The following is a 26797-nucleotide window of genomic DNA, read 5'->3' as shown; positions in this document are numbered from 1 at the left end:
GTACAGTGCTCTGCACACATAGTCTGTGCTCAATAAATATAATAATAATAATAATGACATTTATTAAGCGCTTACTATGTGCAAAGCACTGTTGTAAGCGCTGGGAGGTTACAAGGTGATCAGGTTGTCCCACGGGAGGCTCACAGTCTTAATCCCCATTTTACAGATGAGGTAACTGAGGCCCAGAGAAGTTAAGTGACTTGCCCAAAGTCACACAGCTGACAATTGGCAGAGCCGGGATTTGAACCCCTGACCTCTGACTCCAAAGCCCGAGCTCTTTCCGCTGAACCACGCTGCTTCCCCAATACCAATAATACCAATACCAATACCAATAAATACCAATAATCGATTGGTTTTCCCTATGACCCTGATTCCTGTCCACAGATAACACCGGATGGGGACTGGGGCTGCTTGAAGTGAAATCTGTCTGCCACAGGTGACTTGCTTCTGCCTACTCAATCAACCCTAGGGACCCATCACTAAAATGTGACAGTTCTGATAATCGTACCCCTCTAAAGCCAGCAACTGATGCCTTTTGCATTAATTCAATACAACTTCCGAAACTCGGCTGAGTTAGATTGATATTCCTCAGACACAGCAAACTTCACACCTGAACAAAACTGCAATTTTAACCAGTCAGACATGGGAATGGGCAGATTTTGGCCAGTTTCATTTAGGCAGGGGTCCCTTCTAAGCCATCCCCTTGATCAGTGGGGCTGAGGAGGTCAGAAGATGACGTTTTCCAATCAACCTGTTACTGCGGAAATCATTTCTTCCTCGTATCATTCATTAAGAGCTGGGTGGAGGGCAGAAATTTGGGCTTCTATAGAAAATCCCAATTAAAATAATGAAGAAAGATGAAAAAACAAAGCTAAACGGGACTCCCAGAGGGGTTCCCATTTTCTTTTACTTTAATATATATAAACCCCATTAGCGTTAAGTGAAGTTGAGCATTTTCTCTCCACCCAGTAGCCAGCTGGGAATGGGAAAGTCAGAGAAAATGGTGTGAGGGAAATTCTTTCACTTAGGTCAAAATGGTGGATTCCACGAGTATGATGGGAAATGGAAGTTCAATGCCCATCTGCAGATGGCATGTGGGCATGGGATCAAGGGGAGAGCCCCTCTGCCCAAAGTACGGTGATGTAGGACAAGCCGAAAGCTCCTTCCCTCACTGGGTAGTAGTGTGGGCTAGCGGAAAGAGCCCGGGACAGGGAGTCTGAGGATCAGATTCTAATCCTGGCTCTGCCACTTGCCTGAGGAAAGAAATCCTTCTGGTTTCTAAAGTGAAGAAAGGTGGTTGGTTGGAGCCACTCAAATGGCTCCCCTCCCTCTTCATATCTGAAAAACCACCATACTCCCCGCCTTCAAAACCCTGCTAAAATCACATCTCCTCCAAGAAGCCTTCCTTAAGTAAGCCCTCATTTCCTGAACGCTTAGTTCAGTGCTCAATGCTTAATAAATCCGATTGATTGATTGAGATGGAGAGGGTTTGGGGGGGTATTTGGAAGAGAAGGAGAGGGGTAGGTGTGGGAATTTAAAAAGAGGAAGGAATAAAGAACAAGAAGTGGTGCAGGAGGGTAAAGGGAAAGAGAAGGGAGAGGGAGAAGAACAGAGATGGGGAGGGATATGACAGAAGACAAGGGAAGGAAGGGTGAAAGAGAGCAAAGGGCTGGAGAGGAAGGAAGTGGAAGAAGGTAGGGTGGAAGAGGAGAGAAACAAAGGGAGGACTGGGAAATAGAAAGGATAAGCATGAGAGAAAGGGAGGAAAAGGAAAGAGGAAACAAGAAGAGGTAAATGGAGTAGAAGTGATAGCATTAGTCAGTCAATCGTATTTATTGAGCACTTCCTGTGTGCAGAGCACGATACTAAGCACTTGGGAGAGTCTGGTATAACAATATAACAGTCACATTCCCTGCTAATAAAACTTACATTTCACAGAGCATAGTCCTAAACCCTGGGTGAGACTAGACAGATTGGAATTAGACATGGTCCCTGTCCCCTGGGGGGCTTCCAATCTAAGAGGTTAGGTGGGGAGGAAAGATTGGAGACAGACACGTCAGGAGTGATGAAATATTTAAACACAACACGAACAAGCACACAAAGTCAGCTCAGAGTCTCGGCGGGGATAGAGGCGTTCGAGAGCACGTGGAAATGAGCTGAGAGAAGGGCCCCTCGAGGGTGGGAGAGAAGGTGGTGGTTACCATGGTCTTTTTGGCTTCCCCTCCCCAGAAGAAGGAAGAAGTTTGCTCCACTCTAAATGCCTTTATTTCCTCCCAATGTGGAGAGGGGAGAGGACAGGAGAAGGAACAGCAGGAGGCCAGGTGGAGGAGAAATAGGAGCAGGGGGAAGAGGAGAAGGAGGAAGCCAGTTTCGGGAGCAGTTACAGAATGCTGACTAGCCAAAACTCTTTTGGGAATGCCCTCTACGGTTTCCTTAAGTTTCCATCCCAGTGGCTGTAGGGAGTTTTCTCACTAGCACAGAACAAGGACAATCAAGCACAGGCCAGACCCCAGGAGGAATATCAAATACGATACCCACACCAAAATAACACAAGTCTTGGACGGCACAAAAATCGCACGTCATAAAAATATATTCCAAAGAAAATGGGACAAATTATGCCTTCCCAACACAAGGTTGCCAAGCTGGAGTAATCTCAAATCAAAAATGGATTCTAGCTGTTCAAAAGAATCGCGTTCACTTTCTAACCTCTGTGGGCTTTGTTTCCCAGATGTCTGAAGTCCTTCTCTGAGAATCGGCAAGAGAAGAATCCTGTGGGCCAGAGAGCTGAAATTCCACATCTGTTTCTTGACTTCAGTATTTACGCAACCACGGAGAATTTCTCTTTGGTGATGGATATATGGAAATGAGGCCCAAATCCCCGCATACCGCGTCGGTTATAAATCGAGAAGGGCAGAGACGTACATTGTGTGCAGTGCTGTGTACATCCCCAACTCCCCTCCCCAAGCACACACACAAGGACACACACACACTCACAATCACACACACCAATTGCCCTAGTGCCTGAGCATTAAATCATGCATGTATCCCTTATCCCTTCTTCCTCTTACTTGAAATTAATTTAAGTGTCTGTCTCTCCTGCTAGATTGTAAACTCCTTTTTTATGGTCTTTGTTAAGCGCTCACTATGTGTCAAAGAGTGTTCTAAGCACTGGAGTTGATATAATTGAATTACGTTGGATAAGCAGTGTGGCTCAGTGGAAAGATCCTGAGCTTTGGAGTCAGAGGTCATGGGTTCAAATCCCGGCTCTGCCAACTGTTGTCAACTTGTACTTCCCAAGTGCTTAGTACAGTGCTCTGCACACAGTAAGCACTCAATAAATATGATTGAATGAATGAACTGTCAGTTGTGTAACTTTGGGCAAGTCACTTTTCTGGGCCTCAGTTCCTTCATCTGTCAAATGGGGATTAAAACTGTGAGCCCCCTATGGGACAACCTGATCACTTTGTAACCTCTCCAGAGCTTAGAACAGTGCTTTGCACATAGTAAGCGCTTAACAAATGCCATCATTATCATTATTATTATATGGGGCTCGCCATCTACATTGGAGGGAGGAGGACTGAATCTCCACTTTACAGTTGGGGAAACTGAGGCATAGAGAAGTTGAGTAACTTGCTCAAGGTCACCCAGACAACAGTTGGCCGAGCCTGGATTAGAACCCAGATCCTCTGGCTCCCAGGCCTATGTTCTTTCTGCTAGGCCACGCTAGGCCACGGAGTCAGAGGTCATGGGTTCAAATCCCGGCCCCGCCAACTGTCAGCTGTGTGATTTTGGGCAAGTCGCTTAACTTCTCTGGGCCTCAGTTACCTCATCTGTAAAATGGGGATGAAGACAGTGAGCCCCCCGGGGGACAACCTCATCACCTTGTAACCGCCCCAGCGCTTAGAACAGTGCTTTGCACATAGTAAGGGCTTTATAAATGCCATCATCATTATTATTATTATTATTATTATTATTATTATTATTATTATTATTATTATTATTACTTCGCCTTAAGATATATCTCTACTTTACTGCACTCTCCCAAGTGTTTAGTTCAGTCAGCTACACACTATAGACAGCATGCCTAGTGGACAGAGCAAGGGCCTGGGAATCAGAAGCACCTGGATTCTAATCCCGGCTCTGCCACTTGTCTGCTGTGTGATCTTGGGCAAGTCACTTCACTTCTCTGTGCCTCAGTTACCTCATCAGTAAAATGGGGATTAAGACTGGGAGCCCCAAGAGGAAAATGGCTTGTGCCCAACCTGATCAGCTTGTTTCTACCCCAGCATTTAGTATGTTGCTTGGCACCAAGTGCTTAACAAACACCATTTATTTATTTCTTTTAATGTCTGACTCCCATTCCAGGTTGTAAGCTCATTGTGGGCAGGGAATGTGTCCACCAACTCTGTTATATTGTATTCTCCCAAGCATTTAGTACAGTGGTCTGTGCACAACAAGTGCTCAATAAATACCACTGATCAATTTGATCTTAGAGAAGGCACCCAGGCCCTCTAAGTGAAGGGCCTAGGGAAGTCCCAAACATTTTTAAAGGAAAAAATGTACTCTCATCAAGTTCCCTCCACTGGAGCAGCATGACTGAATTTTTCAGTGATGGGCTAGCAAATCCAGTTGGACTTGTGGCTATAAAAGGGCTACTCTTTTGGGGTGGGGGTGGCTTACCTTCAGAGGTAGGAAGACCCCCACAAGGTAACTTTGCATTTCCCTCGCTCCCCTACCATGCAGAATGCTGCAGAAAAGAAGGCCCAGATACAGGAGGGAGATTATGGGGATTTTTTTTTCTTTTTCTCCGGGATTATTGTAGAAACTAATGTTAAACAGATTTATGGTCGCACAGAGCTGTAACCACATTCCCAAAGCCTGGCGCTTGGAAGCTTTATGGGCCTCTGTTTGCTAGAAGAGAGAATAATGGATAGAGCATTAACTTGGAAGTCAGAAGATCGTGGGTTCTAATCCGGGCTCCGCCACTTGTCTGCTGTGTGACTTTGGGAAAGTCACTTCACTTCTCTGTACCTCAGTTACCTCATCTGTAAAATGGGGATCGAGACTGGAAGACCCATGTGGGACAGGGACTGTGTCCAGTTCGATTTGCTTGTACCTAACCCAACGCTTAGTATAGTGCCTGGCAAACAGTAAACGCTTAACAACACAATCATCATTATTATTAGAAGAATGGTCCCATCAAACAGAAGCAGCCTTGATTGGACCTGTGGCCCAGCTGCGGAATAATGATAATTATAGTAATGATAATAATGATAAAAAATGACAATAATAATAATAGTAATAATAATAATCACAACAGCAGCATTTGTTAAGCTAGATGCCAAACAGGAGGAGAGATACAAGATAATGAGGTTGGACACAGTCACTCTATCTATTATGGTACTTATTAAGTGTTTACTATGTGCCAAGCACTGTTCTAAGCACTAGGGTAAATATAAGTTAATCAGGTTGGACACAGTCCCTGTCCCTCATGGGGTTCACACTTTTAATCCCCATTTGACAGATGAGGTAACTGAGGCCCAGAGAAGTGAAGTGATTTGCTCAAGGCCACACAGCAGACAAGTGGCAGATCTGAGATTATTAATAATAATAATAATAATAATGACATTTGTTAAGCACTTACTATGTGCAAAGCACTGTTCTAAGTGCTGGGGGGATACAAGGTGATCAGGTTGTCCCACGTGGGGCTCACAGTCTTAATTCCCATTTTACAGATGAGGTAACTGAGGCTCAGAGAAGTTGTGACATGCCTAAATTCACACAGCAGACATGTGACAGAGCTGGGATTCGAACCCATGACCTTTGACTCCAAAGCCCATGCTCTTGCCACAGAGCCACACTGCTTCTCGACTGTAGACTGTCAGCTCGTGATGGGCGGGGAACGTTTCTATTAATTCTGTTGTATAGTGCTTCCTGAAGCACTTAGTACAGTATTCTGCACAGAATAAAAGCTCAATAAATACCATTGATTGATTCCACATGGGGCTCACTGTCTAAGGTGGGGGAAACAGGCATTCATTTCTGGCATATCTCCTCCACGAAGCCTTCCCTGACTAAGCCCTCATTTCTTCTTTTCCCACCCCTTTCTGTGTCACCCTGATTCCCCCCCACCCCTTATTCACCTCTCCGTCAGCCCCACAGCACTTACGACCACATTTGTCATTCATTTATTTATATTAATGTCTGTCTCCCCTCAAGACTCTGAGCTCACCTGAACCTTGTCCACCAACTCTATTGTATCGTCCTCTCCCAAGCGCTTAGTACAGTGTTCTGCACACAGTAAACACTCAATAAATACGAACGATTGAGGGAATTCCTATTTTACAGAAGAGGAAATGGACTTGTCCAAAGTCACCAGGCTGACGGGTGATAGACGAGGTATTAGAACCGAAGTCCTCTGACTCCCAAATTTGTGCTCTTTCTGCTGGGCCACATGGCTTCTTCATAAATTATACAGATAATTGATAGCCCCAAGGCTGCATGAGGCCAGGAGAGGCAGTTTGATGATCTCTGGAACTGCTTAGTCCTGGAAGCAGAGCCTTTAGACAGGGATTCTTCCCATCACCAAGAGGAGAAGCAGCCCCTCTTGGGTTGATGCAGACCACAGTCAAAGCCAAGAATCTCCACACAAGGATTCTCCTTTCTTCTTCTTTTTTATGGTATTTGTTAAGCACTTACGAAGCGCTGGGGTAGATTCAAGTTAATCAGGTTGGACACAGTCCCTGTCCCACAAGCTCACGAAGCAGAGTGGCTTAGTGGAAAGAGCATGGGTTTGGGAGTCAGAGGTCTTGGGTTCTAATCCTGGCTCTGCCACTCGTCAGCTGAGTGACTTTGGGCAAGTCACTTCACTTCTCTGTGCCTCAGTTACCTCATATGTAAAATGGGGATTAAGACTGTGAGCCCCACGTGGGACAACCTGATCACCTTGTATCCCCCCCAGCACTTAGAACAGTGCTTTACACATAGTAAGCACTTAACAAATGCCATCGTTAATTAATTTTCTGTGACTCAGTTACCTCATCTGTAAAATGGAAATTAAGACTGTGAGCCCAACGTGGGACAACCTGATTACCTTGTCTGTCTACCTCAGCACTTAGAACAGTGCTTGGCACATAGTAAGCACTTAAATACCATTATTATTTTTAATCCCCATTTTACAGTTGAGAAAACAGACACAGAGATGTGAAGTGACTCACCCAAGGTCACCCAGAGAGCACTTGGCAGGGCAAAGATCTCCAATTCCCAGCCAATGCTTTTTCCACTAGAATTTGCTGTTTCTCAAGGTTTCCCACATTCTAGCACCAAAAAAGAAGGGATGAGAGCTCTCTCATTCAGCAGATGAGGAATCTCCTCTGAAAAAGCAGTGGGGCCTAATGAAAAGAGCACTGGACCGGGAGACAAAAGACCGGGGCTGTGATCCCAGCTCTGCCACTCATCCGCTGTGTGAGCCTGGGCAAATCACTTCTTCTCTGTGCCTCAGTTCCCCTGTTCTCCCTCCTACTCAGACTATGAGCCCCATGTGGGACAGGGACAGTGCCCAAATTAATGAACTTGTAGCTATCCCAGTGCTTAGAACAGTGCCTGGCACATCAATCGTATTTATTGAGCGCTTACTGTGTGCAGAGCACTGTACTAAGCGCTTATTTAGCACATGGGAGTGCTTAATAAATACCATAAAAGACAAACAAAAAAGCCTTGTATTCATTAATTCATTCAATTCAATCGTACTTATCGAGTGCTTACTGTTTGCAGAGCACTGTACTAAGTGCTTGGGAAGTACGAGTCGGCAACATATAGAGACGGTCACTACCCAGCAACAGGCTCGAGAGCTTACTGTGTTCAGAGCACTGTACTAAGTGCTTGGAAGGAACAAATCGGCAACATAAAGAGATGGTCCCTACCCAACAATGGGCTCACAGTCTACAAGGGGGAGAACTTAGTATGTGCTTAACAAATACCATAAGAATAAACCAAAAAACTTGTATCTACCCCAATGCTTAGAACATTGTTTGACATTTAGTAAGCACTTAACAAATAGCATTAAAAAAAAGGGAGAGGCGTTTAGCAAGTGTGTATCCTAATTCACTTTTTCTATTGCTGTCTCAACCATAAGCTCCTTGCGGGCAGGAAACATGTCTACCAAGTCTGTTGTAATGTACTCTCCCAAGTGCTTAGAACAATGCTCTGCACATGGTAAGCGCTTAATAGATACCGTTGAGGACGATGATGATACTGACGTCTTGTCATATCAGCTAATGGCAATATATTGCTGGAAGGCGGGACTGGGGTGGAGGAGAGGGCTTCCATCTTTTCCCCTGCCAAGGATGGGCAGGAAAATGAGAGAAGGAGGAGGCAAGGGAGACCAAAATAAGAAAACACTGTGGATTGGAAATAAAGGCATCCGAGATGAGCAGAACTGCCAGCGTGTGACCTTGTAAATCAAACAGAATAGACTCTGTGAATATCCCAGCTCCTAACGCTTTCACCCTCTATTAATAAAGGCATCAACATTTGGCTTTGCATACTTGGCATATCAAGCGCTCTTAACAAAACATGCGTTTCAAGCAGAAGCCATAAGGGCTTCAGAGCGCAGATTTTCACAGCGTTTCCTTCCGCCAGCTAATGAAAATTGGATTACATACAGTCAGAGCAGTGTTTCCAACTCCCTCCCAGCTCCACATCTGAAACTGACTGAGGACACAAAACAGACTCCGCTTTCCCAAACTGCACGGGTCGCCGTTCCAGGGAAAGGGGTCGATAACGGTGGAGTGGACAGCTGGGATCACAGCGTGGGGAAGGATGATAACCGTTAGGTTGTGAATGGGGAGAGAAGAGGATCTAGCTGAGACCCTTCTCAGGAAGCCCAGGAAATTCTTGGGGCCTACAGCTCTTGTGTAACTTCAGGAGAGGGAGTGAGGCCCTGTAGAAAGATCCCGGGCCTGGGAGTTGGGAATCCGTGACTCTAACTCCAGCCTGCCACGGACCTGTGGTGTGACCTTGAATGGGTCGCTGACTGTGTCCAATTCCTTCATTCAATCGTATTTATTGAGTGCTTACTGTGTGCAGAGCACTGTACTAAGCGCTTGGGAAGTACAAGTTGGCAACACATAGAGACAGTCCCTACCCAACAGTGGGCTCACAGTCTAGAAGGGGGAGATCAATGTTATGATTTCAATGCCTCTGTGGCTTCTGTGAAAGGGCTCCCATTGGCACATGAGCCCCACAGAATCTGGAAGCGGCTGGGGTTTCCAAGATTATTAATAATGATGGCATTTTATTAAGCGCTTACTATGTGCAAAGCACTGTTAAAAGCACTGGGGAGTTTACAAGGTGATCAGGTTGTCCCACGTGGGGCTCACAGTCTTAATCCCCATTTTACAGTTGAGGGAACTGAGGCACAGAGAAGTGAAGTATTACCGCTTTGACTTTGAAATCCAAGGAGCATCTCACTAATGAATGAGGGCAGAAGGAGAGTGATAAGATTTGAACTTTGGATAACAATAAGAAGAATAATAGCGGTATCTGTTAAGTGTTTACTCTAAGCCAGGCACCGTTCTAAGTGTTGGGGTCGATACAAGATAATTGGCTTGGACAGAGTTCCTAACCCACACAGGGCTCACAATCTTAATCCTCATTTTGCACATGAGGTAACTGAGGCACAGAGAAAGGAAGTGACATGGACACACAGTAGACAGGTGGCAGAGCCGGGACGAGAACCCATGTCCTTCTAACTCCCAATCCCGGGCTCTACCCACTAGACCATGCTGCTTCTCATTCATTCATTTAATCGTATTTATTGAGCGCTTTTACTGTGTGCAGAGCACCTGTACTAAGCGCTTGGGAAGTCCAAGTTGGCAACATATAGAGATGGTCCCTACCCAACAGCGGGTTCACAGTCTAGAAGGGGGAGACAGACAACAAAACATATTAACAAAATAAAATAAATAGAATAAATATGTACAAGTAAAATAAATGGAGTAATAAATATGTACAAACATATATATAGGTGCTGTGGGGAGGGGAAGGAGGTAAGGCAGGGAGGAGGGGGAGAGGAAGGAGGCGGGTCAGTCTGGAAAGGCCTCCTGGAGCAGCTGTGTGACTTCGGGCAAATCACTTCACTTCTCTGTGCCTCAGGTATTTCATCTGTAAAATGGGCAGTAAGACTGTGAGCACCACGTGGGGCAACCTTATAATCTAGTATCTACCCCGGTTCTTAGAACAGTGCTTGGCACATAGTAAGTGCTTAACAAATACCATCATTATTACTATTATTATTATTATTGTTATGAGGACTCCTCTTTTTAGGGGGCAGTGTACACAAGTACACACACGAGAAGCAGCATGGCCTAGTGGATAGAGCATGGGCCTGGAAGTGAGAAGGACCTGGGTTCTAACCCTGGCTCCACCACTTGTCTGTTGTGTGACCTCGGGCAAGTCACAAGTCACTTCACTTCTCTGGGCCTCAGTTACCTCATTTGTAAAATGGGGATTAAAACTATGAGCCCTGTGTGGGACAGGGACTGTGTCCAAGCTGCTTAACTTGTATCTACCCCAGGACTTAGAACAGTGTTTTGCACATAGTAAGTGCTTAATAAATACCGTTATTGTTATTATTATTATTACAACTCACCAATGAATCTATTCACAGGCTCCCCTGAGACTACCCAGATACCAACATGATCGCTCTGTACCTCAATTACCTCATCTGTGAAATGGGGATTAAGACTGAGACCCATATGGAACAGGGATTGTGTCCAACCCAATTTGCTTGTATCCACCCCAGCACTTAGTACAGTGCCTGGTGTATACTGTAAGCACTTAAATACCACAATCACTTTTGCTATTAATATTATTATTATTATCATTGCTTCCACTCTAATTTATCTGTAGGACTAGTGTTTGGGGAAGATGCTATAATCAATCGATCATTATATTCGGTGAGCACTTACTGTGCTCAGAGAACTATCCTAAGTGCTTGGGAGAACATCAAAAGCAGCATGGACTCATGGCAAGAGCACAGTCTTGGGAGTGAGAAGACATGGGTTCTAATTCCGGCTCTGCCACTTCTCTGCTGTGTGACCTTGTGCAAGTTACTTCACTTCTCTGTGCCTCAGTTACCACATCAGTAGAGAAACAGCGTGGCTCAGTGGAAAGAGCACGGGCTTTGGAGTCAGTGGCCATGGGTTCAAATTCCGACTCTGCCAGCTGTCAGCTGTGTGACTTTGGGCAAGTCACTTTACTTCTCTATGCCTCAGTTACCTCATCTGTAAAATGGGGATTAAGACTGTGAGCCCCCTGTAGGACAACCTGATCACCTTATAACCCCTCCAGCACTTAGAACGGTGCTTTGCACATAGTAAGTGATTAATAAATGCCATCAGTGCTTAATAAATATTATTATTATTATTATTATTATTAAAATAAGGATTAAGACTGTGAGCCCGATAAGGGACTGGGATGGTGTCCAGCCTGGTTTCCTTGTATCTACCCCAGCATTTAGAACAGAGAGGGGCACATTGTAAGCACTTAGCAAATACCGTTATTATTACTACAATATAACTTATTTGCCTTATTTATTTAGAGGCTTGGAAACCTTCCGTAGATTTCCAACTGCAGTTTAGCCTAATTTCTTGGTTACCTTCGAGAACCATACCGAATCTATATCTTAAATTAATTATTTCCCACTTAATCAGTTGGAAATGAGAGCAAACCTTGCATGGTAATTGTAAAAGACAGTTGTCGTCCCTGGTTGTTGTGGGGAAACCTTGTTGCTACTCTAGGAAGGCTTGAATTGTCAATGAAAACTGAGTTATGATGACAAAAGGCTGACTGGCAATTAGCACAGGTGCTGTTGGTTGTGTTTTGAGGAGAACAGCGATGTCCCCCCAATTAGTCTTCAAATCATCTGGCAAAGAGTCGGCATGATAAATGGAAACACAGTGCCCTAGCCCTATCCTCCCCACCCTCATCCCATCCTCGATCAAATCCCTTCATTCTGTCCCGACCATCAAGGCTAATTCCAAAAAAATGAAATTCCCCTGTGAAGTATTTTTCCTTTTTAAATGACCTGAGTATCATTTCAGCATTCGGTATCAAAAGACAGAGACCTGTTTTTGAGAGCTTTCAAATCAAGAAAATGTCCGGGGATTGGGTTGAATGACCATTTTTCTGAATTCCCCACTTTCTCCCACTTCGCATCTTCTCCAAGGAAACTATTTCATCTTTGCTTTGAAAACTCCTTCCGGAAGGAGGAGGAACTAATTCAAAATGAACACACAAATGTCAGTGCTTGGAATTTTTCTGTTTTCTCCCAGATTTCCAGCTTTGTTCTTACCGGAGGTGAATCAGATGCTGGTGGGCATTTCCTTCAGGTTGGCTTTATGTCTGCTCCTGAGGGCTACTTCTGTCTGAAGTGATTCCTCGTGGCCCGGTCCTGGGAAAAGAGCAGAGGGACAGAATTATTTGAGGGCAGATTTCCCACTGACAGGAATTTCATTCTCGGAGCGGAGCTGACACCGGATTTATTCAGTCGTATTTATTGAGTGCAGAGCACTGTAATAAGTGCTTGGAGAGTACAACAATAAACAGACACATTCCTTGCCCACAACGAGCCTCTAGTCTCCAAGAGATAGTACAAAGCCAATAAAGTAGGCGGTTTTTCATCCGGTTTTATCCGGGACAATCCAGTCACCATCAATAAGTGGTATCTTTTGAGCACTTACTGCATTCAGATCATTGCAGTAAGTGCTTGGGAGAGCACACAGTACAGCAGAGGTGGTAGATATGTTTCTCATCTACAATGAGTTTATAGTCCACAGGGGAAGACAGAGATTAATATGAATGAATAAATAGTGGATATGATCAATAAATTTAGTAGGAGAGGACCACAGATGGTCTGACCCCATCTATTTAGATATGGCCCCGGATGGCTTTAGGTTTTACCATTTCCTTCTGCCTCTATTTTTGCCTCAACTCCCACCACCTAGTCATGTGGTTCAAAAATATCATCATCATCATCATCAATCGTATTTATTGAGCACTTACTGTGTGCAGAGCACTGTACTAAGTGCTTGGGAAGTACAAGCTGGCAACACACAGAGACAGTCCCTACCCAACAGTGGGCTTACAGTCTAAAAGGGGGAGACAGAGAATAAAACCAAACATACTAACAAAATAAAATAAATAGAATATGTACAAGCAAAATAAATAAATAAATAAAAATATCACCTTGGTTCAATCAGTCGATGATATTTACTGTGTGCTTACTTTTTTTTAATGGTTTTAGGCACTTACTGAGTATTCTGAAGTAGCGTGGCTCACTGGAAAGAGCTCGGGCTTGAGAGTCAGAGGTCACGGTTTCTAATCCCAGCACTGCCACTTATCAGCTGTGAGACTTTGGGCAAGTCACTTAACTTCTCTGTGCCTCAGTTACCTCATCTGTCAAATTGGGATTAAGACTGTGAGTCCCAAGTGGGACAACCTGATCACCTTCTATACCCCTCCAGGGCTTAGAACAGTGCTTTGCACATACTAAGTGCTTAACAAATACCATCATCATTATTATTATACTGAGGGGTAGAGACAAGCTTATTCAGATTGGACACAGCCCATATTCCATCTGGGGTTTATAGTCTCACTCTCCATTCAGAGGAGGGAATTGAGGCCCAGATAATAATAATAACAATAATAATAATAGTGATATTTATGAAGCACTTACTAAATGAAACAGGCACGGTGCTAAGTGCTGGAAATGACACAGGCAAATCAGGTTGGATGCAGTCCCTTCCCACGTGGGGCTCACAGTTTAAAACCCCATTTTACAGTTGAGGTAACTGAGGCCCAGAGAGGTGAAGCGACTTGCCTAAGGTCACACAGCTGACAAAGGGAGGATCCGGGATTATAACCCAAAACCTTATGATTCCTGGACCTGTGATCTATCCACTAAGCCACACCGCCTTTGTGCACAGAGCACTGAACTAAGCGCTTGGGAGAGTACAATAGAACAGAGTTGGTATTACTCTATTTATTACTCCATTTATGTATTTATTACTTTATTAATTTATTTTATTTGTACAGATTTATTCTACTTATTTATTTTGTTAATATGTTTTGTTCTGTTGTCCGTCTCCTCCTTCTAGACTGTGAGCCCACTGTTGGGTAGGGGCCGTCTCTATACGTTGCCAACTTGTAGTTCCCAAGCGCTTAGTACAGTGCTCTGCACACAGTGAGCACTCAATAAATACGATTGAATGAATGAATAAATGAATGAATGGTAGGCATGGTCCCTGCCCTCAAAGAGCTTCCAGTCTAGAGGGGTTCACAGTGTCAGGTGAAAAGCTGGGCTCCTCTCAGCAACGTGCTTAGATTCTGCCTATTTCCACAAAGGATCGTCTTCGGGTGCCCCGGCAGTCATTACGTCACGTTGTATAATCCACATAATGCCTGTAGCATGACCATCGTTGGCAAAGGGTATCTACCATCCTCTAGTGCCGCCAATGTCTGCCCTGGGATACGCCAGAAGGAAAATAAATGGGATTGGCTTGGCTTCCTACTTCTGGAACTGTTTTCCCATTAAGACCCATATTCCACCACACCATAAGTTCGATGACGCTCCAGAGAATCATTATTTAGTGCTCAGAAGGGGTTTTAAAGACTTGAACTTTTTCATTAGGCAAACTGGCTCACCACGCTGCCTTCTGAAATATGAATACGGTCTAACGTGCAACTTCCCTATTACTAACTCGACTGAACTCTCTCCCAGGAGCTCAGCCCAGAGCTTGGCACACATAATCGGTGCTCGATAAATACGACCTAAACACCAAAAGGAGGTGCTTCTTCACCCTGCGGGGCTGGTACCCACTTGGAGCGTGTGCATAAGCAGGGTTAATCAATCAATCAAGAATCTTTTTTTTTAATGGCATTTATTAAGTGCTTACTATGTGCAAAGCACTGTTCTTAGCGCTGTTGATTGACAGTTGACAGTCTGCCAAGTTCTGAACTGACCGATTGGTTGAGCTCAATGCAGCAGACTTCTAGTTCATTTTAATGTCTGTTTTCCCCTCTAGGTTGTAAACTCTTTATGAGCAGGGGACATGTCTGCAAATTCTGTTCCATTGTACTCTCCCAAGTGATTAGTACAGTGCCTTGACTTGTTCCCTTTGTTCATTCCCCCCTCCCAGCCCCACAGCACTTACGTACATTTCTGTCATTTACTTATTTATATTAACGTCTGTCTCCCCTCGCTTCTAGTCTGTAAGCTCTTTGTGGGCAGGAAATTCATTCATTCATTCATTCAATCGTATTTATTGAGTGTTTGCTATGGGCAGAGCACTGTACTGTTTGGAAGACAGAATACCTACCCAACATCAGGCTCACAGTCTAGAAGGGGGGGTAAAGAGAGAACAAAATATATCTGTTTATTGTTGTATTGTACTCTCCCAAGCACTAAATACAGTGTTCTGTACACAGTAAGCACTCAATAAATATGACTGACAATGAATGAATATAAATGATTGGTTGATTGACAGTAGTAGCAGTAGTACATTTGCTAAGCACTTACTTTGTGTCAAGCACTGTTCTAAATGCTGGGGTAGATACAAGTTAATCAGATCAAACCCACCCCCCAGTCCCACATGGGGCTCACAGACTAAGTTGGTAGACACAGTTCTTGCCTTCAAGGAGCTTACCATCTATCAGCATTTATTATTAATATTACTATTATTATTATATTTATTAAACACTTATTTCTAAGCTCTGGGGTAGACACAAGTTAATCAGTCAAACACAGTCCCTACGGGGCTCACAGTCCAAGTACAATAGTAGAGACAATTCCTACCCTCAAGAAGCTTTCTATCTAGTGGGAGACAGATCCTAAAATGATTTTCAGAGAGAAGGAAGAAGGAAAAGATGGAAGAAGGTTCAGAAGGGGCATAGAGAAATTCACTATATTCATTTATTCATTCAATCGTATTTATTGAGTGCTTACTGTAGACAGAGCACTGTACTTGGAAAGTACAATTCGGCAACAGAGACAATCCCTACCCAACAATGGGCTCACAGTCTAGAAGCGGGGAGACAGACAGCAAAACAAGTAGACAGGCATCAATAGCATCAAAATAAATAAAATTATAAACATATAATTATATATTTTATTAGATATCATTAATACAATAAATATGATAATAAATATGCATAAATATATACAAGTGTTGTGGGGTGGAGAGGGGGTAGAGCAGAGGGAGGGAGTAGGTGTGATGGGGAGGGGAGAAGGAGCAGAGGAAAAGGGGAGCTCGGTCTGGGAAGGCCTCCTGGAGGAGGTGAGCTTTCAGTAGGGCTTTGAAGGGGGGAAGTGAGCTAGTTTGGCAGATGTGAGGAGGGATGGCATTCCAGGCCAGAGATAGGACGTGGGCCAGGGTGGATGGCGGGACAGGTGAGAACGAGGCCCAGTGAGGAGGTTAGTGGTGGCAGAAGAGCGGAGTTTGTGGGCTGGGATGGAGAAGGAGAGAAGCGAGGTGAGGTAGGAGGGGGCCGGGGGATGAACAGCTTTGAAGCCGATAGTGAGGAGTATTTGCTTCATGCAAAGGTTGATAGGCAACCACTGGAGATTTTTGAGGAGGGGCTTGACATGCCCAGAGTGTTTCTTTAGAAAGATAATCTGGTCAGCAGAGTGAAGTATAGACTGAAGTGGGGAGAGACAGGAGGTTGGGAGATAAGGAAAGAGGCTGATGCAGTAATCCAGTCGGGATGTCTGGACTTTTAGAGGAATAGGGGATGGGAGGGGAAATTTGGGGATTGTGGGGCAGCTCAGTGTTAAATTTTAGGTCAGATTTCCAGGAGGGCAACCAGACAAACATCCTGCCATCACTGTCGGAGAAAAGGTCTTGACCATTGGTCTAAATCAGTAACATCCACGATCGACATTCTTATCATAGGCTTGCTAACAGCCAGCATGGAGGAATCTCAGGTGCTGCATTTGCTATCGTTTTGGCATTTTAGTTCTGAATCTTGTTACTCTAACATTATCTTTCCCTCCATTATTTATAATTGCATATTCTTGCAGAGCACCATCGGAAGTGTTTATTTCAATAATTACAGCTTTTAATACTACTCTCACCCCTCGCTTCCATTAACGCATCTCCTGTTAGGAAAATAAGGGAGTCAACAGGTGGGGGAAATGGCATTGTACATTGGAATAATGAATCCCTGAGCTAATTTTTGAAGAGTCACCTTTACCCCTTTGGGATGGTGAAGGCTTGCCCTTGATGAAAAATGAAAAAGCCATCTCTGCTCTAGCTAAACAAGATTATTCCAGTATCAGCTGATGCCATAATCCTTTTTAGAATGACTTGGAAAAACGAACCAAGGAATCCAGATCCAAGCTCTAGGCAGAGATATTTCATGGTGAATAATGGTGTAGGGTGAATGTTGAGTCTTGCCTTGACAATGGACAAGAAACCAGTGCTTGAAAATCATCCCATTCAAATCAGGTGTTCCCCCTCCAAATGAGTTTCAGCTTGGCAGAAGACAGTCTCATCATGAAGTACTAAGGAAATATACACCAAGATATTTGGGAGGCGAATGAAGTCATTTGAGTTACTGCAATCCATCAGTGAATAATAATAATATTGGTGTTTGTTAAGGGCTTACTATGTGCTGTTCTAAATGCTGGGGTGGATACACGGTAATAAGGTTGTCAATTAATCAATCAATCAAATTTATTGAGCACTTACTGTGTGCAGAGCACTGTACTAAGTGCTTGGGAAGTACAAGTTGGCAACATATAGAGACAGTCCCTACCCAACAGTGGGCTCACAGTCTCAAAGGGGGAGACAGAGAACAAAACCAAACATACTAACAAAATAAAATAAGTGGAATAGATATGAACAAGTAAAATTAATAAATACGTGGTGCTCACAGTCTTAATCCCCATTTGACAGATGAGGCAACTGAGGCAAAGAGAAGTGGCTTACCCAAAGTCACACAGCCGACAAGTGGCAGAGCTGGGATTAGAACCCACAACCTCTGACTCCCAAGCCTGTGCTTTTATTGAGCGCTTACTCTGTGCAGAGCACTGCACTAAGGGCTTGGGAAAGTATGATTTAACAATATAACAGAGTTGGTAGCTTATCCCAGAGGCCATGGCTTCAGAGGAAGCAGTACGGCCTAGTATGTGCCTGCTGGGTGACCTTGGGCAAATCACTTCACTTCTCTATTCTTCAGTTTCATCATTTGTGAAATGGGGATTCAACAGCTATTCTCTCTTCCCCTTAAACTTGAAGCCCCATGAGGGACAGGAATTGTGTCCGACCTGATTATCCTGTCTGCACCCCAGGGCTTAGCAAAGTGCTTATCCTCTAATAAGTGCTAAATCTTAATCATTATTATTTTGAAGAGAAAAATTGCCACCTGTTGTGAAGAATACACACTTCCCAAACTTGGGTAGGGACCGTCTCTGTATGTTGCTGACTTGTACTTCCCAAGCACTTAGTACAGTACTCTGCACATAGTAAGCGCTCAATAAATACGATTGAATGAATCCCCCAAATCATCTATTTTTGGCAAATTGTCTCCCTTGCTGTTTCGGGGAAACACCTGAAACTTTTCCTTCTATTTTGCCGGAAAGTTAAATTCCTTTCATTATGGCTTCTAATGTGCATTTAAATATCTTGACTGAAAATTAATATAAGTAAGATGGGAGCGAAATGGGGATCGTAAAGTGATTTTGTTTCTCTACTTGTGGCTTTTTTTGAGCACAAAGGGCAACTACATTTACGTAATAATAATGATAATGATAAATGATGGTATTTTTTATGTACTACTTACTACGTGCCAGGCACTGTTCTAAGCGCTGGAGTAGATACAATCCAACCCAATTATGTGTGCAGTACATGTATATATTGTTCAGTGCTCTGCACATGATAAGTGCTCAATAAATTGATAGGTATAGGCATCACCTCTGCTGGGACGTTGTTTTCCCATTGCACATTATGAGAGGCTCATTATCACTAGTTTCTACTAAATATCCTGAGAATTTTGAGGGAGCTATTTCTGCAATTCCCTCCCACCTAATATTGCTAGAGATTTGATGTAATAATGATAATAAGAATAACAGTAACTGCATCTGTTAAGCACTTATTTGCCAAACACTGTACTAAATGCTGGGATAGATATAAGATAATTAGGTATCACATAGGGTTCACAGTCTAGGAAGGAGAACAGGTATTGATTCCCCATTTCCCACAGCACTTCTGTACATAGTCATTTTTTATTTATATTAATGTCTGTCTCCCATTCCAGATTTTATGTTCTTTGTGGGCAGGGAATGTGTTATATTGTTATAGTGTACTCTCCCAAGTGCTTAGTACAATGCTCTGTGCACTCTGTGCACAGTAGAGGCTCAATAAATGTTACTGATTGCTCGATTGATTAATTCAATCATATTTATTGAGCGCTTACTGTGTGCAGAGCACTGTACTAAGCTCTTGGAAAGTACAAATCGGCAACATATAGAGACGGTCCCTACCCATTAATTGACTGATTGAGCCAAGGCCCAGAGAAGTGAAGTGACTTGCCCACGCTCTATCTGCTAGGTTATGCTGTATTTTCCCGAACGTCTAGTACAATGTGTAGCACCCAGTGGGTGCTCAATAAATACCTTTACTTCCCCTACATATCCTTCTGCTAGGCCATGAATTCTCCGACAAGATCTATAAGAACAAGAAGGGATTTGCAGTTAAAGCAAACAGGGTGTTCACCCTGCGCCATCAGGAAATGTTTTTTGGGGAAAAGCAAACAGAACGGCCCTCAGCTTGTGAGCCCGTGATGCTAAATACTATTAATGAGGTTCTTTATCAAGATATATTATAGGGGTATTTTGACAAGCTCCAGCTCTTCAGAGACTTGAAAGGTCTGGGCAAGGATAAGAAAAGAGAAAAACGCCTGCACAGATAAGTAGTGATTGAAGCACTCAGTAATTTCTACCCATGCTCAGATTTTTGTCTGCACGTTGAGTATTTCAGATGCATCTTACAATCCTTACATTTTTCAATGACAAGTAGACAAGATGCATTTTACATCTGTTAAAGACTTCTGATTGGCATATATGTTGAAAGACTGCCGCAAGATTGAGAGACAGAATGTTCCTCAAAAGCGGTAGCCATGAAATATTTATTCTTCTTTCTTTCATAGAAAAGAGTTTGATGACTCTGTGACACAAGAGTAGTACTAATAGCTAGGCAGAAAATTACACTGTTCTGAAATCTGTAAAATGAGAATTCTTGGAAGGTGAATGAGGTCTTGTTTGAAAAAGAATACAATAGCACAATGGAAGTTTTGTTTATAGTTTTCTAGGATAAGCAATAACGTATTTCAAGAATAACCAAATAGGTGTATTATCCTGTATCTACTCCAGCACTTGGTATAGTGCTTGGGGAATAGTAAACACTTAACACATATTATTATTGTAAATAATAATGATAGTATTATTATAAACAGGCCTTGGTAAACATTTCTAAGAAATTCTGTGCCAACCGTTGGTTTAATAAATGCTACTTTTTTGAATATTATCCTCATATGTAGTTTCTTTTTTAATTTTCAATTTAAACATATCAATACATAACACAGTTTGCTAAAGCCTACTGCTCAGAACAAATGTTCACGCGATACCTTTGAGTATATATTTTATTAAGCAAGTCAGAGACTCATGTGTCTCCAAATATTACTTAAATCTCCAAAGCCAACGGAACAAATAAACATTATCTGATGCTTATAACCCAACAGTCTGCAAATAACTCTATCTAATGGGCATAAAATGGGATTTCTTTCTGAGTGGGATGAGTCAGTGATCAGTGATTTTGTCTGAGTTCTGAGCTCCTTGATTCTCGGGGAAAAGATTTTAGAAATACTCTATTTTACAGGCTAATTTTACACCCAGGATAATATCTCATCAGTGCTGGTTCTCTCTGTAATTTATTTTATTGTAATTTATTTAATCACTTTCATCATCATCAATGGTATTTATTGAGTGCCTTCTGTGGGCAGAACACTGTACTAAGTGCTTGGGACAGTACAATACAATAGCTAGAAGATATGTTCCCTACCCACGAGCTTACTCCCTAGAGGGGTTTGGGGAAAGGGGGGGGTTCAGACATTAATATAAATTAATATTTCATCATCTATCTCCCCTAGTAGACTGTAAATTCCTGGTGGGCGGGGATCACGTACACCAACTCTATTGTAGTATACTCTCCCAAGTGCTTAGTACTAAGCCCCCTATAAAATAAGCACTCAGTAAATACCACCGGTTGATTGATAGGTTGAAAATGCTCCTCCCTCTGATAATCAACCATCATGCCCCCTCAGATGTGATAGGAAGAAAATATTCCATCCTCTAAATCCCACAATCTCGATGTCCACTTCATTCATTCATTCGATCGTATTTACTGAACAGTTACTGAGTACAGCGCACTGTATTAAGCACTTGGGAGAGTGCAATATAACAATAGACACATTCCCTGCCCATAAGGAGTTAACAGTCTGCGCGTATTTCTGAAATCTTTGATCGTAGCCAACTCCCGGACCCTCTTTCTGGTGTGAAAATAATAATAACAATTATAATGATATCTGTTGAGCACTTACTATGTACCAGGCACTGTACCAAGCGCTGAGGTGAGTACAAGCAAATTGGGTTGGACACCATCTTTGTCCCGTATAGGGCTCACAGCCTTCATCCCCATTTTACAGATGAGGGAACCGAGGAGCAGAGAGGTGAAGTGGCTTTCCCAAGGCCACACAGCAAAGTGGAAGAGCCAGAATTAGACCCCATGACCTTCTGACTCTCAGGTCTGTGCTCTATCCACTATGCCATACTGCTCCTGTTTCTTCTGATGAAAACTGAGGCATTTATTAAGCACTGTGGTAGATACTAGACAATCAGGACGGACACAGTCTATGTCCCACAAGTGGCTCACAGTCAAAGTAGAAGAGAAAACAGATATCCGACCCCCATTTTTACAGATAAGGTAACTGAGGCAAAAAGAAGTTAAGTAACTTGCTTAAAGTCACACAGCAGGGAAATGGTGGGATTGATATTAGAACACAAGTCCTCCGACCCCCAGGCCTAGGCTCTCTCCACTAAAGGCACGTGGTTATAATAATAATAATAATAATAATGATGACATTTATTAAGTGCTTACTATGTGCAGAACACTGTTCTAAGCGCTGGGGGGATGCAAGGTGATCAAGTTGTCCCACGTGGGGCTCACAGTCTTAATCCCCATTTTTACAGATGAGGTAACTGAGGCACAGAGAAGTTAAGTGACTTGCCCAAGGTCACACAGCAGACATGTGGTGGAGTCGGGATTCGAACCCGTGACCTCTGACTCCAAAGCCCGTGCTCTTTCCACTGAGCCATGCTGGTTCCTCCAAAGTCTGAAGCAAAGTCTCAACTCTCAATAACAATAATAATTATGGCATTTATTAAGCGCTTACTATGTGCAAAGCATAGTTCTAAGCGCTGGGGAGGCTACAAGGTGATCAGGTTGCCCCTCGGGAGGCTTACAGTTTTAATCCCCATTTTCCAGATGAGGTAACTGAGGCACAGAGAAGTGAAATGACTTGCCCAAAGTCAAAGCTGACAATTGGCCGAGCCAGGGTTTGAATCCATGACCTCTGACTCCAAAGCCCGTGCTCTTTCCACTGAGCCACGCTGCTTCTCTGCAAGCAATCGGGCTCAGTGTAACAGGCATTTCCACAGTTGGGAAAGGGGTTAGAGCCTGGCTTTGCGATGGGCTTACCTGATCTTTCCATCCTAAAGTTGGAGCTGCTGTCTGACCTCCCTTCTCCGGAGAAGAAGGAAAAAAAAAATCAAACCGAAGTCAATTAAGCACCGCCCTGGGTCCCAGAATCATCTCAGGCCTCTGCCATTAAGATGAAAATTGGTGCTAAGAGGCAGGGGGCTGGCTGCCTGATTGGCAATTTCCCCACTTATTTGTTTTTTCTTTAGTATTTGTTAACTGCTAACTGTGTGCCAGGCATTATACGAAGTTCGTTGTGGGCAGGGTATGTGACTATTTTAGTACTGTACTCTCCCAGGTGCTTAGTACAGTGCTCTGCACATAATAGTAACGTTGGCATTTGTTAAGCACTTACTATGTGTCAAGCACTGTTCTAATTGCTGGGATAGATACAAGGCAATTAGGTTGTCCCACATGGGGCTCACAGTCTTAATCCCCATTTTACAGATGAGGTAACTGAGGTACAGAGAAGTTAAGTGACTTGCCCAAGGTCACACAGCTGACAATTGGGAGAGATGGGATTAGAACCCATGACCTCTGATGCCCAAGCCTGTGCTCTTTCCATTGAGCCACACTGCTTCTCTAGTGCTGTAATTGTTATTCTAATCATTAGCATTTCAGTCATCTGAGCCCAGAAAGGGGACGGAGCTTTTTTGAAGTCCTGGAGTCTAGTGGTTGTAGGTTGGGGAGGGTGCGGTGTCGCTCACAACAAGTCGGGGTCCAAATCCGGTTCTCCACCATTCATTCAATCGTATTTATTGAGCACTTACTGTGTGCAGAGCACTGTACTAAGCGTTTGGGAAGTACAAGTTACCCAGCTTTAGGGGTTGTCAGAAGACCTGTCCTCTTCTCCCCGAGGGACTAGGGGGAGCAGGGCGGGAGAGCCAGAGCTTGGCTGAGTGGATAGATACATTCATTCAATCATATTTACTGAGTACTTACTAGTGCTTTGCACATAGTAAGCGCTTAACAAATGCTGTCATTATTATTATTATTACTGTGTGCAGAGCACCGTACTGAGAGCTTGGGAGCGTACAATGTAACAATAAGCAGACACATCCCTGCCCGCAAAGAGCTTACATTCTAGAGCTTAGTACAGCGCTCTGCACACAGTAATAATAATAATAATGATGGCATTTGTTAAGCGTTTACTATGTGCAAAGCACCAGTAATTGCTCAATAAATATGATTAAATGAATGACTATGAATAAATAGAGCACGGACCCAGGAGTCGGAAGTTCCTGGGTTCTAAACCCAGCCTGAGAAGCAGCGTGGCTTAATGGAAAGAGCCCGGGCTTGGGAATCAGAGGTCATGGGTTCTAATCCCGGCTCTGCGGCTTGTCAGCTGTGTGACCTTGGGCAAGTCACTTAACTTCTCTGGGCCTGTTACCTCATCTGGAAAATGGGGATGAAGACTGTGAGCCCCATGTGGGACAACCTGATCAGCTTGTATCCCCCCCAGTGCTTAGAACAGTGCTTGGCACATAGTAAGTGCTTAACAAATACCAACATTATTATTATTATTATAAACCTGACTCAGAAACGCACCTGCTAGGTGACCTTGGGCAAGTGACTTCACTTTTCTGTGCCCCAGGTACCTCATCTGTAAAATGGGGATGAAGGCTGTGAGCCCCATATGGGACAGGGGCTCTATCCAATCTGATTCTCTTATATCTACCCCAGCGCTTAGAACAATGCCTGGCCTATAGTAAGCGTTTGACAAATACCACAAAAAAAGTAGCTTGGGAGGGGGGCCTCAGTTATGGGGGTAAAGACATTCCCTCAGCAGCTCAAAGATCAAGCAGACCCCAGGGGCTTCCCCCAAACTGCCCCGTCCCTCGGACACCAGATTCTGCCATCCCAGGCTGGGCTCAGTGGAATCCGCGATGCACGTCGGATCAATTAAGCCAAGCCTGGGTTTTTGTAATTTAGGCTTTTTAAAAAGCATTATAGTTAAAATACACTGCAAATACATGCTGAGATAATTGGTTGTCAAAGTATATTGGTAGCACTGAATAGTCTTAAAATAGCAGGAAATACGTCTGAACGATAGAAAGGAGAGACCTCGGAGAAGATATATTTCACCTGAGAGTTTTCAATAGGATGTTTGCTGGGGGCCTGTAATTAACTTATCCCGTTGAGAAACAACATTCCTAACAATCTGTGGGTAAAACGTGTCCAGGTTCACAGTGGGCCAAGGTTTGTGTCTCCTTTGTTTTTCAGACCATGCTGCTCACTGTGGGTCGCTTCAGCACAATACGGTGACAAATAATTAATAACTGTGGTATTTGTTAATTGCTTACTATGGGCCAAATACTGTAGTAAACGCTGGGGTAGACAGAAGGTCATCAGCTTGGACTCAGTTCCCGTCTCTCACAGAGCCTGCAGTCAAAGAGGGAGGGAGATCGAGTACCAAATCTCCATTTTGCTGATGAGGCAACTGAGGCACAGAGAAATGAAGTGACTTTTCTATGGTATTTGTTAAGGATTTACTTTGGGTCAGGCACTATTTTAAACTCTAGCGTAGATACAGAGTAATCAGGATGGACACAGCCCACATCCTACGTGGGGCTCACAGTCTTAATTCCCATTTTAAGAATGAAATGATAATAATTATGGCAATAGTTAAGCGCTTACTATGTGCCAAGCATCGTTCTAAGCACGGGGGTGGGGGGTACAAGGTAATCAGGATGGACACAGTCCCTGTCCCACATGGCGCTCACATTCTTAATCCCCATTTTACAGATGAGGTCACTGAGGCACACAGAAGTGAAGTGACCTGCCCAAGGTCACACAGCAGACAATCAATCAATCAATCAATCAATTGTATTTATTGAGCGCTTACTGTATGCAGAGCACTGTACTAAACGCTTGGGAAGTACAAGCTGGCAACATATAGAGACAGTCCCTACCCAATATGGTAATAATAACAATTTTGGTATTTGTTAAGCAGTTACTATGTGCCGAGCACTGTTCCAAGCTCTGGGGGCGATACAAGGTAATCAGGTTGTCCCCATATAAGGCTCACAGTCTTAATCCCCATTTTACAGATGAGGGAACTGAGGCACAGAGAAGTGAAGTGACTTGCCCAAAGTCACACAGCAGACAGGTGGCGGAGCCAGTATTAGAATCCATGACCTCTGACTCCCAAGCCTGTGCTCTTTCCACTGAGCCACGCTGCTTCTCTTGGTAGGGCCGGGAGTAAAAGCCAGGACTTGTCCAAGGTCATGCAGCAAGCAGTGAAGTCCAGGTCCTTATCTTTCCCTGCAATTAATGGTGTTTTATTGGGTTCCTAACCCTTTGTGATGCGCTGTACAGAGCTCTTAGGAAAGCACAACAGAGATGGTAGAGAGGACTCCTACCCTCAAACAGCTGACAGTCTAGCAGAGGGGGAAGACACTGAAATCACTTAGAGATGAGAGGGAGCAATGGACTATAAAAGTATGTATACAAGTGTGAATTTTGAGAAGTGTACGTATCTGGAAAAGTGCTGTTGTGGCAGTTGTCGGGGAATGCCGTGGAGGCATGACAGATTAATCAGGGAAGGCTTCCTGGATAATAATAATAAGAAGAATGGCGTTTATTAAGTGCTTACTATGTGCAAACCACTGTTCTAAGCGCTGGGGAGGTTACAAGGTGATCAGGTTGTCCCATGGGGGGCTCACAGTCTTCATCCCCATTTTACAGTTGAGGAAACTGAGGCCCAGAGAAGTGAAGTGACTTGCCCAAAGTCACACAGCTGACAAGTGGCAGAGCCAGCATTTGAACCCATGACTTCTGACTCCAAAGCGCAGGCTCTTTTCACTGAGCCACGCTGCTTCTCTGGATGAGATGTGATTTCAATAGGGCTTTGCACTTTAATCTGTGACCTTTGGGCATTTGGTTTTTGCCCTTCTTTCAACCCCACAGCCCTGATGTACATTTCTATACATTCTATATTTATATTAATGTCTGTCTACCCCTCTAGAAAGTAAGCTTGCTGT

At 43.7% G+C, this 26797-nt stretch overlaps 1 protein-coding gene across 1 annotated transcript in view; it reads right to left on the bottom strand.

Annotated features, from left to right (window-relative positions):
• Positions 1-26797, bottom strand: part of TENM3 (teneurin transmembrane protein 3) — a 1099990-nt gene that overhangs the window by 622246 nt on the left and 450947 nt on the right. The window contains exon 4 of the mRNA XM_038755038.1: positions 12356-12454. The gene's annotated coding sequence lies outside the window, so the exon portion shown is untranslated. The remainder of the gene's footprint in view (positions 1-12355; positions 12455-26797) is intronic.

Source organism: Tachyglossus aculeatus, chromosome 12 (genome assembly GCF_015852505.1).
Source record: "Tachyglossus aculeatus isolate mTacAcu1 chromosome 12, mTacAcu1.pri, whole genome shotgun sequence".
In the NCBI taxonomy this organism is placed as follows: domain Eukaryota; kingdom Metazoa; phylum Chordata; class Mammalia; order Monotremata; family Tachyglossidae; genus Tachyglossus; species Tachyglossus aculeatus.
The sequence above is the reverse complement of the archived record's forward strand: the minus strand, read 5'-3'. Positions and strand labels throughout refer to the sequence as shown.